General features: G+C 37.0%; 1 long non-coding RNA gene across 2 annotated transcripts in view; it reads left to right on the forward strand.

Moving 5' to 3' along the window:
* Positions 1-12,441, forward strand: part of LOC127015985 (uncharacterized) — a 31,943-nt gene that overhangs the window by 19,274 nt on the left and 228 nt on the right. The window contains exons 3-4 of one of the 2 annotated variants that reach the window (XR_007766408.1): positions 8,664-8,692; positions 10,181-10,986. This is a non-coding gene — a long non-coding RNA (uncharacterized LOC127015985). Of the gene's footprint in view, positions 1-8,663; positions 8,693-10,180; positions 10,987-12,441 lie in introns of those variants that run through there. The other variant, XR_007766409.1, reaches the window with a different exon arrangement.

Below are 12,441 nucleotides of genomic sequence, written 5' to 3' on the forward strand. Positions count from 1 at the left end.
AGACTTTATAATTGTGGGTAAAATGCTTGCTATTTCTCACCTCCTCAAGCAGTACTGTGGTGATTTCAATGAGCAAACTATAGGTTAGCAACTCCTAGCTGGGTGGTTGTATTTTTTTTTTCTCAGATGCTTTTTTTCTTTTTTTCCTTTTTATTGGGGGCAGAAGAGTATTCTAAGTCTTGTCTGAAAGAGGAAAAAATAAAGTGATGTTAGATTTTAATACTTAATATTAGCTATGTTGTTCATCCATGACATCATCTAAGAGGCTTTGTGTGAGGTTTTGTTAAATGTGGTTTTACCTACAATAAAATCAGACTTGTAAAACACCCTTCTGCCCGTTTCTTTACCTGGCAGGTTTAGGATATGTTTTGTGTATGTTATATGATACACATATCAATTCCAGGAATTAAGATACTCTATAAAACATAGTAGTTCTATAGAAATCTCTCCCAATTCACTGGGAAGAAAAAAAAAAAAAAAATCAAGATCCTTATTATCATACAGAGTCCAGCAAGGCACTTTACCATGTTAGATGAAAATCCTCATAAAGTTATGATTATCAATAATACACGTTGTAAAGGCTTGTAGTGGCAGTGCAAAAAAAAGGAAAGAAAAATGGCATGCTCATTCTTCTGGCAAAAAAATAAACCTATAAATACGGTTTCTTCTTCCTTGATAAAACTGTAACCTTTATTTATTGAGCAGTATCTGCTCACTTTGTGAACCAGAATATTTTGAATGCATTATTCCTGAAATACTAAAGGAGCCGTGAGAGAGTCAGCTGGACCTATGTATAACACATTAATCACCAAAATTGTTAGCAAGTTTCTCTCACAAAGTAGTCCTTTATAAGAGAGGTTCTTTAACTAGAAAGAGCCAAATTGTTTTTTAGTTTTCCAAGTTTACAAGATTGGCAGCAAAAAAGCCGGGGGAGGTGTTGTCTAGGATTTTTGGGAGTGGGGGTGTAAAATGAGAACGTTTTGATATGTAGTCTTTGGAGGGGAAAAAACCCCCAACCACCACCAAAAATACACCCCACCCCACCCCCCAAAAAAAAAAACAACAAACAAACAAAAAAACAACTCCATGAGGCCCATCATGAGGTTTTGAAGACTCTTCTAGGTATATTTACACTCACAGAAGTCTACAGCATGAACTTCCTTGTGAGGAGCTACTAAGCCCCGAGAAAGTAATCTCAGAATTTGAAAAATAGACTTTTTAAGATCAAATTATTACTCTAGCAGTAATAAAGTAATTACTTTGTGTTTCTTTAAAAAGATTTCATACTGATCAAATGAAAAGTAGGGTTTCTTTCTTTTCTGACCTAGAATCTATTCTTTATCTGTTTCTTGCTCCACCTCAACTTCTTAAGCTTTTCCAACCCCGCTTGTGTCTAAAATGCGATTGCCTTCATTTAATCCGTAGCCCACTTTCTCGCTTTGTAGAGCACCTAGCACTCTTTATGGCATATTTCATAACAGCAAGACTGTATCTCAGAATTCAGTCAGAATTTTGGATCATCTAGCAATATGCTATTTCTATTCTGCTTGATTTTGACAGTCCAAATGTCTTTGGTGGGAAACTGGTCTTGGGTAGAAATCAGTGTACTTTAATAGAAATCACTCCATGGGAAAGATGAGAGCATTAAGGATCTAAAATGGACGTCTGAGCATCAAATTCCTAGATCGGATCTACATAATGCTGTGGCAAAGCATCTATGGCAGCACTGCTTGCTGCTGGCAACTTCATTAGGCAAAATGATGTCAAAATATTCACTTTTGATATTCATTTGCTATATTAGCACATGCTAGACTTTGCGTTTCTTCCCCCCCACCGCCAAACCCCCCAGCTTGATGTACAGAAAGAATGCATAAAATCCTGGCTTTATAAAATAATCTCAGTAGCTCTAGGACTTGACTCTGCCTTCTTCATGGACAATTGTACAGAACCTGCCCCAGTAGTGAAGCAAAGAACGAACTGCACTGACCTAATGGCCAGATCCGAGAAAAAAAATTTTGTCTCTGTTCTGTTCTGTTTCTTCTCTTCCCATGTAACTGAGCTCATGGGCTTTGAGAGGTTGCCTTTGACTGCATACTAGTCTGTAAAGCAGACTAAAGTAAGGTAACATCAGAAAATGGGAAATTTGGAGAAAAAGAAGATTACTGCAGATACAGATAGAGGAAAAAATGAACTTTTGAGTATCCCTTCTGTGCACGACTTGGACCCCTGTATGGATATTGTCCCTGACTATAAGAGCACTAACTATGGATAATTCAGAAAAAGGACAGTAATAAATTTAATTTCTGATTATTGAGCATATTCTGGTTGCTAGTAGAGTGTGAATACTGTACTTCTAGGAAAGAGATCATACATTTAGACTGGCTCTATAACTCTTTATACCAACTCAAGGAATCACAGTGTATTACAGGTGATGGAAACAGAAAAGGACTTTGCACTATATAGTATGTTTGACAGTCAACATTATTTTCCTCTCTTGATGTAATTTTTGTCTAGATAAATTAGTTTTCGACTGTGTCCTATGGAGAGGAAAACCTCTTTATAATGAAAAGTAATTTTTAAAAAAATAATAAATCTTTCTTTTACTGCTGTAAATAATACTTTCTTCTCAGTCTCTACAGTGGCTGACTATCAAAAGTGCTCAGAATTAGTTTCTGAGTTTCTCACAATTAGCAAAAATAGCTCTGTTACAACAAGCCGTTTCAAATACAGTTTGTAAGAATTACAGATGTTTAAAAAAAATTGCAAAACTTTAATTGAGATAAAAACTACCAGTGGATCTTATGCAAATTCACTAACCATCTTCTAACATGATGTTAGCTTCATTTTATAACTTTTTAGACTGACTTCAGCCAATTGCAATGTGATTTTTTTTTTCATTCACTAATTTGATAATTCTCCAGTAAAACCTACTGACATGTCTAAACATTAAGATCTATCATACCTTTCAATTTTTGTTCAATAAAGAGCTAAAAAGAATGAGCAAGACATAAATCTAAAATGAAAGCATGAAGTCAGTTAGTCAACAATTAAACACTCCTCTTATTTTTATCAGGTATGCCACTATTACCTTTGCTTCATTTTGATAGTCAAATTGCCAAGTTGGAGACTAATTTCATGGATTTAATTACTTGCCTCACTTAAATTCCTGGCCCTCTTTCCTCCTATATTTCTTGGACATCCCCTTATGGCATTGGGGTTCCCAAGGGACAGATTTTTCCAATGTAGATTCTCAGCATGAGACTTCTCCTTCTGTACCTTTAGGGATCTCAAAGTTAGCATATAGTCTCCCCCTATTACCAACAGAGAAAAAACCTATTTTAGTGCATGTCCTAAAGTAAGTGCCAAAGAAATGGAGAATAGGTCCTCCTTTGGAAGGGGCCTGTTGCTCTTAGTTGACTGTAATGGGCAACCAGACATCTGGCTTTAGACTAGAACCTTAATTCTGGGATGACAAAAGGGAGGTGAGATCCTTTTCCATTTGTTTTACTCTTTCCAGGTGTGGTTAGTTTTGCTGAATATCTGCCCACACATGACTACTGTTGAAAACAATTGTAATTCTGCTTTTGGATTTCACATTCTTTGGCCCTGTGTGTCAGTGAATGCTGGCATGATGTAAGAGGAATATCAAGGCAATGGTGCCCTTGAGGCATCCTGGCATTTGCATGAATTTGGGGATTTCTGTGTATTGTGGAGGCTGGAATAAATACAGTTCAACTGATGAACTGAAGAAAAGGTCAAGCAAGCAGAAACTTTTTTTTAATCTTTGTATGGTAAAAATCAGTAGAAATAGCCTGTAAATTTCTATTTTTAAGATAAACTATCTTTTTAATGAAAGAAAGCAGTTAAATGTGCTTTGAAATGTCAAACTGACAGCTCTGTTTTGTTAAAATCAAACGGTTTGCTTTGCATCTTAGGAGGAGGAAAAAAAGGAGTTTGCTTATAAGGTCAAGTGTTCAAGCCAACCTGAAAGAATGAGTAGTGTTATAATTACTCCCACTACTGTGCAAACATGAAGCTGACTGATGAAATGAGCCTTCTTGATTATGAACTTTGATATTGTATATTTAAGGTAAGCTTTTGAAAACTCAGTGAGTTTAGTTCCAGCTCTTTTTGACCTTGACTGAGAGTAGGTTGAACTCAAAAAGTTGTTTTATTCCTACTGGCACTCAGCATTATTATTTAACAAGGCGTATGTTACACAGTTTAACTAAACAATAGGTCACACAATAAATAGGCAGAAAACCCCTTGAAACTACTGTACTGTAACGTCTAGACTTTGAAGTTTTGTTTGAAAAAAAGGGAATACACTTTTCCTCCGTAGTTTTAAAACTCAAATGGTTTTTCAAGACCTCCTACGAATATTAACTGCCTTGCTATTAATATCACTACATGAATACATCTCTCTCACATTTGAGTGAGAGTCTCATCCTTTTTGGATAGATCATCGACATACTTGGGTAAGAGCAAGAAAAGGACAATTCACTTATAAAAATCAGATGTGATTTGAAAGAAGCCTATTAAAATTTAAAAGGATATAATTACAATTAATAATTGCTCCTTATTCCCTCTGGCTGCTTTGAAGATTTCAGAGCAAAACTGTGGACTATAAACATTAGCCTATCAGGTGAATATAACACTCATTTCAGAACTGTGTGGAAACAAATATCCCTTTGGACTCTTTTAATTTTTATGTAATTTTACCAGCTAGAATACTAGAACTCCAAAGATCCACTAGTAAACATCTATTTTCATTATAAGACATTAGAGACTTACTAGGAGTAACCCAAGAGCAAAAAGTGTGTGGTGCAGCCGTCTGCTATCTGCAATCCCTCGTAAGCATAAAAATGCTTTTAAAACTAGAGTATAGCTTGTATCATCTCTCTTGTGGCTTTGTCATAGGCAGCAGCAGCGCCATGTAGTTTGGGTTCACTGAACTTCACCAGGTTCTCCGATGGTCTGACCTCCTCTGTACCTCTGCAGCTGGGGCAGCTCAGGGCCCAACACCAGCACGTTCCTCATCCTGCAGTCCTTCCCATGTACAGGGGCTGCTCCTGACCAGTCCCATCTCAAGGGAACAGAAAAATAGGATGGAAGTACGACCAGGACTTTTCTCTATCCTGCTTAGGTGTGACAGCTGTGAGTGGCCCTATAGTTATACCAAAGGACTAGAACACAATTATGACTAACCTGCTGGGGTTACTAGGGGTGAAAAACAAAACCTGGCTCCAAAAAAAAGTAATGACAAAGCTGGCTTTCTGACTACTTAAAATTTTAAAGCAGAAGAGGTAAGCAAAGGTGACTTCTGTGCATCTCTAAATTATTTTAATATAATAATCTATATTTTGGAACCTATCTTTTTTTAATAAAATATCTGCACATTTTAGCTGCTTTTTTTCTTCCCCCCCCCCCCCCCCCCCCCCCCCCCCCCATGCTTGTCTCTCTACCTCCTCCTCCTCTATCCAGATCGGCTGGTTACCCTGGGAAGATGCCATCGCTGCAGGGAGTCTTACTGAGAAGCGGGGGTTGTTTTTAGTTTTGAATACACTCAGGCTTATATTCATTATCAATAGAGAAGATTAGGTTGAGTTCCACAGCTGGAACCTGCTACTGAAAATGGTCTGTTGCTCTACCCTTTGCACTTAAGAGTTTTATGCTGGGACAGATTAGTTGAAGTGTCCCTGTGGAGTATAGCTGTAGGTTTGTGATGGGATAGGAATTTAAAAAATAGATTAGGCCCAGCATGCTACCCGCTTTTTAGATCAGTAGTAGCTGCTTAAATTCAAGTTACAAAGAGATAAGCAATCAGAAGGACGACGGATGTGCTGTACTGAAGGCCGCTCTGCCCAGCGATGATCTGGTTCCATGTGCATGCATCTGCTGCCTAGTCTAGCCTGAAGTGTTGAAAGTCAAGAGACTGGCCAAAGGAGAGGGATTAACAGGTTGTGCTGAAAGGAAGAAACAGCCAAGAACTGGTCTAAGAATGTCTCTTATTACTTAAATTCATTAATGATAAGGGAGGAAATTAGCACGGCTTTCACTATATCACAGGGAACTTGGATCTGTGTCACCCAGTGTTGAATGTTTAGGAAAATGAAATTTCCTGGCTAGATGGAAGGAAGGAATTGCCTGTGGCCTCTGATGCAATCTGCATATCAATGTACCTTTGTTCTTTAATTCTTTGTAATTCCCTTTTTTTAATTTTTTTTTTTTTTATTAAGCAGCTTTTGGAAAATGAAAAGGTTACGGATTGAATTTTGACTTCTTACAGACAGTGGCTCCTCATCCTTCTGGTTTTGTGCCCAGGATGTATTCTTAGGTCTGATAGCAACAATAACACTCTTGATTCAGCACAAAACATACAACTTTTTGAAGGGAACATGTTATGGTTTTTATTAAGCAATTGTTTAGCAGAGAACAAAACCTTCTTAGTAACCAAGTTAAGCATGGTGCCAATTCAAACTCTTAGTAATGGTAACTTCCTGACCAAAAATTGGTATGTAGGTTTCTTGTTTTGCTTTGTCTCATCATTTGTTTTAAAAATAAATAAATAAATCAATCTGCTTTACTGTTTTTCTGTGATATGTATCCAAAAAGCAGATACATGGGTTTTGGTTTAGGTTTTTTCTTTTTAAGACAGAATGATTAAATCTAGTTTCAATGGTGATGGCAATAGCACTCTTTATTCATTTCATTGTAGATTATAAATAATATTTTACAGATTGGATTTCTTGTGTACTTCCTTCCAACCCTATCTGTTGGACTGACTTCTGGTGCAATCATGTTGTGTAAAAATAAGTATTTTTGTTATGACTAAGTATACGTGGTCTGAACATGAGACTAAAAGACAAGAACAAATTTACTTTGTGGTTTGGACCTGAATCAATGAGAAATTGATTCAGTTTCCCTCAAAATATAAGAAATGTCCTATTGGCTCAGACAAACCATCCGTCTAGACTGTCTATCTAGTTTTCTGTCTCCAACAGTTGCAAGTGAACATGCTATTTAGGAAGAGCACACAGGACTGTCTGCTCCTGCAGTCTATTTCCTTCACTTTTACAGCATCTGCATTCATTGAATTAAGTAGGCAATGTTGTACTCCCCTACTCCTACCATATTTTTTTTTTACCTTTTTTGGGGGGGGGGGGGGGGGGGGGGGCGGGGTATGAATTTATGGTCCTGATCTCCAGTAATTTGTCTGATCCATTTTTAAACCTCACAGTTGTCTGTCTCCAATATCTCATAACTACAAATTCCGGAAGTTCATTACCTGGTGTATCAAGGAAAAAAAACCAAAAAAACCAACAAACTCAAACCAAAAACCAACCCAAACCACAAACCTCTCTTTCACCATTTTTGAACTAATCTGCACCTATTTTCAGCTATGTGAAAAATTAAGATGGGCCTAAGCAAGAATCTCGGATTAGAATGTCCCACATTTTGGCATTTTCGGTTTCTGAATCGGTAAGATGGGCTGAAGCAAACCCTGCAGTCTGAACCAGCACCTCAGGAGGGAAGTTTCAACCTTCAGCCAAACCTTGCAACTGGTCACTAACAATGCTTTTGCTGACCACAAGGAATCAAGGGCAGCATAGGTGGAATACACCTTTACTTTGTTACATTTACAGATGAGATCTAGCTAGCAAGGACAGCACAGACAGGTAGGCTTAAAATTGGAAGTAATTTTGATAAAGTCAAGAAATTACTAGAAAAAAACCAGGAGATTGTGGACACCATTCTGTTGGGAAATGTGAGCGCTCCACTTACGTTGGAAGAGTCAGATCTATAACTGCAGGAAAGGGAACATCTGGCTGGATAGAAAATCCTCAAAAAATATCCAAGAGTTACAGCTGATTGCAAGCTGAACATGAATCTGCCTAATAGGCAAATACCATATGGGAATGTACACGCAGAAGCATGGGTTGAGGTGTTTTGTTCTGCTCCCGTTTGTTCTGCACAACACAGGTCAGTTTTGAAGTACACTTTTTCAGCATTGGGCATCATCTTTCAAATAACCCCTGCATCAACTAAAGATTATTCAAATGACAGTTATAAGGATAAGCAGAACTTTAGAAAATAAAAATCTATACAGAAATGTTGGAAAAAACTGATCTTATTTAGCTTGAAACAAGATGACTAAGTAAGGAAGGGTAACTGTTCAAATATGTAAAAGACTATTTTACGTAGGAGAAAAGAATTGACTTTGGTAAGGAAAACCTATTAAATAACAAGGAAAAATGAGAATCATAATAATAATACATTACGCTATTCTGGGCTTGGAAACGAATTTGTCTCAGTACTGTTTGACAATTTTTTTGAAGTTTTAATACATCAGCGATTTGCATTTGAAGGGTTTAGCATATTCTTAATTTCCAGAACAGTCAAAGTATTGAACAGAAGGTTTGAAGCACTAAAGAAAAAGGGGGGGAATGCACCAGAATATATATGAGTGGAGAAGAGGTATGCAGGAACAAAGTTAGTGGAAACTGCATCTCTTTATAGAAATAATTATTTCTGCCATTGTTTTAGCAATTATATGGAAATGTCTCTTGAATTGATTTAGGACTGTTTTGTCCTGTTACATTCCAAAATTTTATAAGCATAGTTGGAGAAAAAAGATTCTGAATACATTCTTTGTCTCGTAGATTGTGACTTGGAAGACTACTGCAGTAAGGTACGTAAATGGTAAGCGTTTGTATGTGTAGTGGTCGTGTGCTGTTAAGTCCTAATATGTTTTGTTGAATCTAAATTTGTTTATATAGTGACATGGCTCCAGTTATACACAGTTTAGATTGTGCACAGCTTTCAGTTAAGAGGCAGCATAAATTTACAGTCAGCCATTTTATTGTTTATAGTCAGAGGTTATAACAGTGAACATCATCACTCCATGGAGAGATTAATTAGTTTACAGGATGTTAAATCAATATTCTCTGCATGCCTGTTCTTGTGTGAGACCTTACATCACAAGAGGGAAGAAAAACTATGGTAAAGAGAAAGATCCTAATGTAAGACAGCTAAATAAAATGTGTGCTAGGGCTTTCTCCATTCTAAATTTAGGGCAGCTTTAGAGATACGTAATTTGCTTTGGGTAATTCAAACACTTTTCTTAAGATGCTGCCTTGTGCTGCCATTTTTGCATCATACTAACTCCTTATTATAGCAAGAGTTGCAAGGGTTTTATGCTATTGCAGTCATCCAGTCTGTAGCATAGAGAAATTCTAATGTTAGATGCTAATAGTCTTGATTTTAACAGTTTAGAAGGAGAATCCCTGAGAACAAAGAAATCCCAATAATCCTGTAATCCCTAAATATCAACCAGTGTCAAAGGGCTGAAGACTAAGGATTCTTGTCTTGTTAATTAATTTTCAAGACAGACCAACTTTTATACCAAATGAAAGAGAAATTTCTAGATAATAAAGTGCAGGTTTCTAGGTCAAGCATTGCAGAAAATGATTTTGCAGCAGTGATGTCTTTCTCATTGAATTAAAGTTATTCGTCCTGGCAATATTTTTGGAGAAAATGAATGGAGAAGGCTACATTTCAGGATCCCTAGCTGGAGGTTTGGTGTAGAACAGTTTCCCATTGGTTAAGTTTTACAGTGAGGATGCCTGATCAAAGTCAAGGAAAAGATTTCTGTTGCTTTAGATGATCTTCAAGCTGCCAGGCTTAGATCCTTTTCTAAGGATCATATAAGGAAATACTAAATGAAGGCCCGTACAAAAAAAAGGTGTTTTTAAATGTGCTTGTGAGGAATGAGGAAGGGCATTATGCACATCATCAGTAAAACTGCAGTACACCTAGATGTTTCCACTAAACCATATATGTTTTATATAAAGAAGAGGATTTGAGAAGTGGACTACAGCCTGAAATCCACTGCACCATCCTTTTTCAGTAGCTAAATCTTCTTCTCTTCTGTAGAACTGGTTACTCCAAGTGGATAAGCAATATGATAAGAAATGTGTAATGAAATTTGGGATTGAAAGATTCAATTGGCAGAAAATGCATTAGTAAGCACATAAGTTTGGCACTGAATCTGAAATGCCTTTTCTTTTTCTTTCTTTTTCTTCCCTATACATATCAGGCTCATTTACAGTATTTACATAGGACTTTGATATTTAAGACACTGATCAATATCCAAATTTTTTCTTCCCGTGCTTTTAAGCATTAGAGGAAATACAGGGGAGTCTGATCTGTAGAGGAACTAAGGACTGAAGCTTACTACAGGGCCTTCATCTTTTGGAATGACTCCAGAATGGTACTTCCGCAGTCTTTTGAGTTGCTGTACCCAGGGAACAATGTTTTCTACCTTTGAGATTTACATTAAATATAAATTCCCCTGAAACTCACCCGTAAGACTGTGTTGAAACAAAAGCAAACCATGCTATCTGTGATTTTAACTCTTGGGCATGCCTTTATATGTCTATTTAAGAGGAGAATGCAAAGGAGATTGGTTTGAATCAAACACAAAATTCAAATGTAAGGAGAATGGAAATGACATTCTGTGAAAAGAAAACATTTAACAGTAGCATTTAACTCTACAATAAGCAAATAGACTAAATTACAATAGCATGCTACTGATTTTTCTTGCTGCTATTGACACTCTTCCATTCCCCAGTCTCAGCTCATGTTTCTCATAGTGGTTCCTCTCTGACTTTTTGTACTGCTAATGAATGGAGATAGGAAACAGGTATTGAAACACATTCACATTTCAGAAGCAGAATGTATCAGAAAGGAACATATCAGGTATGTCTAGAGACAGGAGAGGAATGTGCTCAACAGATGTACGTTACAGCAACTTGAACAACAGAATGGGGTCTGGATTTTTTTGATGCAATTTTAAAACAACATCAAGAGAATTCATTTGAAGGAGTCTTACATCTGACATAAAAAATTTCCTTTGTTTGTCAATAGTAGCTATTGTTGCCATTGAAACATAACAGGGCAAGACCTAGACCTGTATCCACACTATTAGGGATCTCTTTAGTTGTTTGTGTTTATAAGGTCAGTTCACTGTCAGTGTACTGAGTGCCACTTAGAACTTTATTGTTCTGTAGCCTGATTTCTGCTTAATTTGAAGACAAAAGGAGGAATATTAATCATTAGGTGGTGGGGAAATAAGAAAATACTTTTAAATCAGTAAACCTTTAAATTTGCCATCTTTTATGGGGTGGAAAGAAATACAGCCTGAATTGAGGAAAATCTTAAAGTGTCCCAGAGCCAATGGAATATTTATTTATTTGTAAACAGAAGATATAAAGTATCATAGATTTCAACCACCTTATTTTAAAAACCTTATGATTAGACTGTGACTAGAGGCACTATGACTATGATTACTAGCTTTCAGTTATGACACTTTAAACTTGCTATACAGAGCAGTTGGTGGAGACGCTCTCTTGCATAAAAGCCTTTGATCCCGTGATGGATGTTCTATGAATTGGGGGGGGGAAAGGGACAGAATGAATGTCCTGGGGAACTCGGGAAATAAATAATGAAGCCAGCTGATGATATGATGGCACAGCGGGAGCAGTATGTTCCATCCTGTTTTGTGATTTAGTTACGGGGAGGCACTCCTTGCGTGGCACTCGGTTATCGAAATAATATTATCTGTGCGTGATTTGTCAGGTGGGCGTTATTAACGTGCTGCAGAAGAACTTGCTTTCTACACCAGTCTGTGATGTTTCCGAGAGATTTTAACGTGTTTAAACTCAAACCAGTAACGCTGTATTTCTATGTAGATGGGTTTTGCATCCTGGACTATGCTCTCTTTAGGCTTTAATCCTGTGCTTTGATCTGCAGTGCTGTAAGGGTCCACTGAAGAACAATAGGCTTCTTAATTTATGTACACTATTTTATACCTTCGTAGCTGTTCTGCTTAACTTCTACCACTGTCTTTGCTTCATTGCTTTACTGTATTGTGAAGATGTTAAAAAATTGTTAGTGCTTTGATAACTTTCTAGTAACTATAAAAACTTTTAAAATGCAGCTATGTTTAAACTTTAGATTTCATTCTGATTGCAAATGAAGTGATTACTTCCTAGCATCAAAGTAATTTATTTGTGTAGCAGCAAGCTGAAATACCATCTTGAAAATGATAAGTAATAAATCACAAAGAACAGGAGGTACCTAAAGGCCTGCTAGACACCTTTATGCATGACCCCCAGAATGTTCCCTGGATAGTTACATAATGGGATTCACGAAGAATAAGAGGAGTGTAACATGAGCAGACTGCCAGCATCCAGCCAAGGCAGTCAGGGATCTGCCCCCACAGTCCGTTCCCATACAATCTTGTGACCAAAAGATGTATAAAAGTGATGCAGAACAATTTGAAAAGCTTTCTAAATATTTACACAAGGTTCAATAATGCTGTTCACATCAAGCAAAAATAATAGTACAGGGAATATAACTTTTTCCTTTAGCGTAGCT

Source organism: Gymnogyps californianus, chromosome 4 (genome assembly GCF_018139145.2).
Source record: "Gymnogyps californianus isolate 813 chromosome 4, ASM1813914v2, whole genome shotgun sequence".
NCBI lineage: Eukaryota > Metazoa > Chordata > Aves > Accipitriformes > Cathartidae > Gymnogyps > Gymnogyps californianus.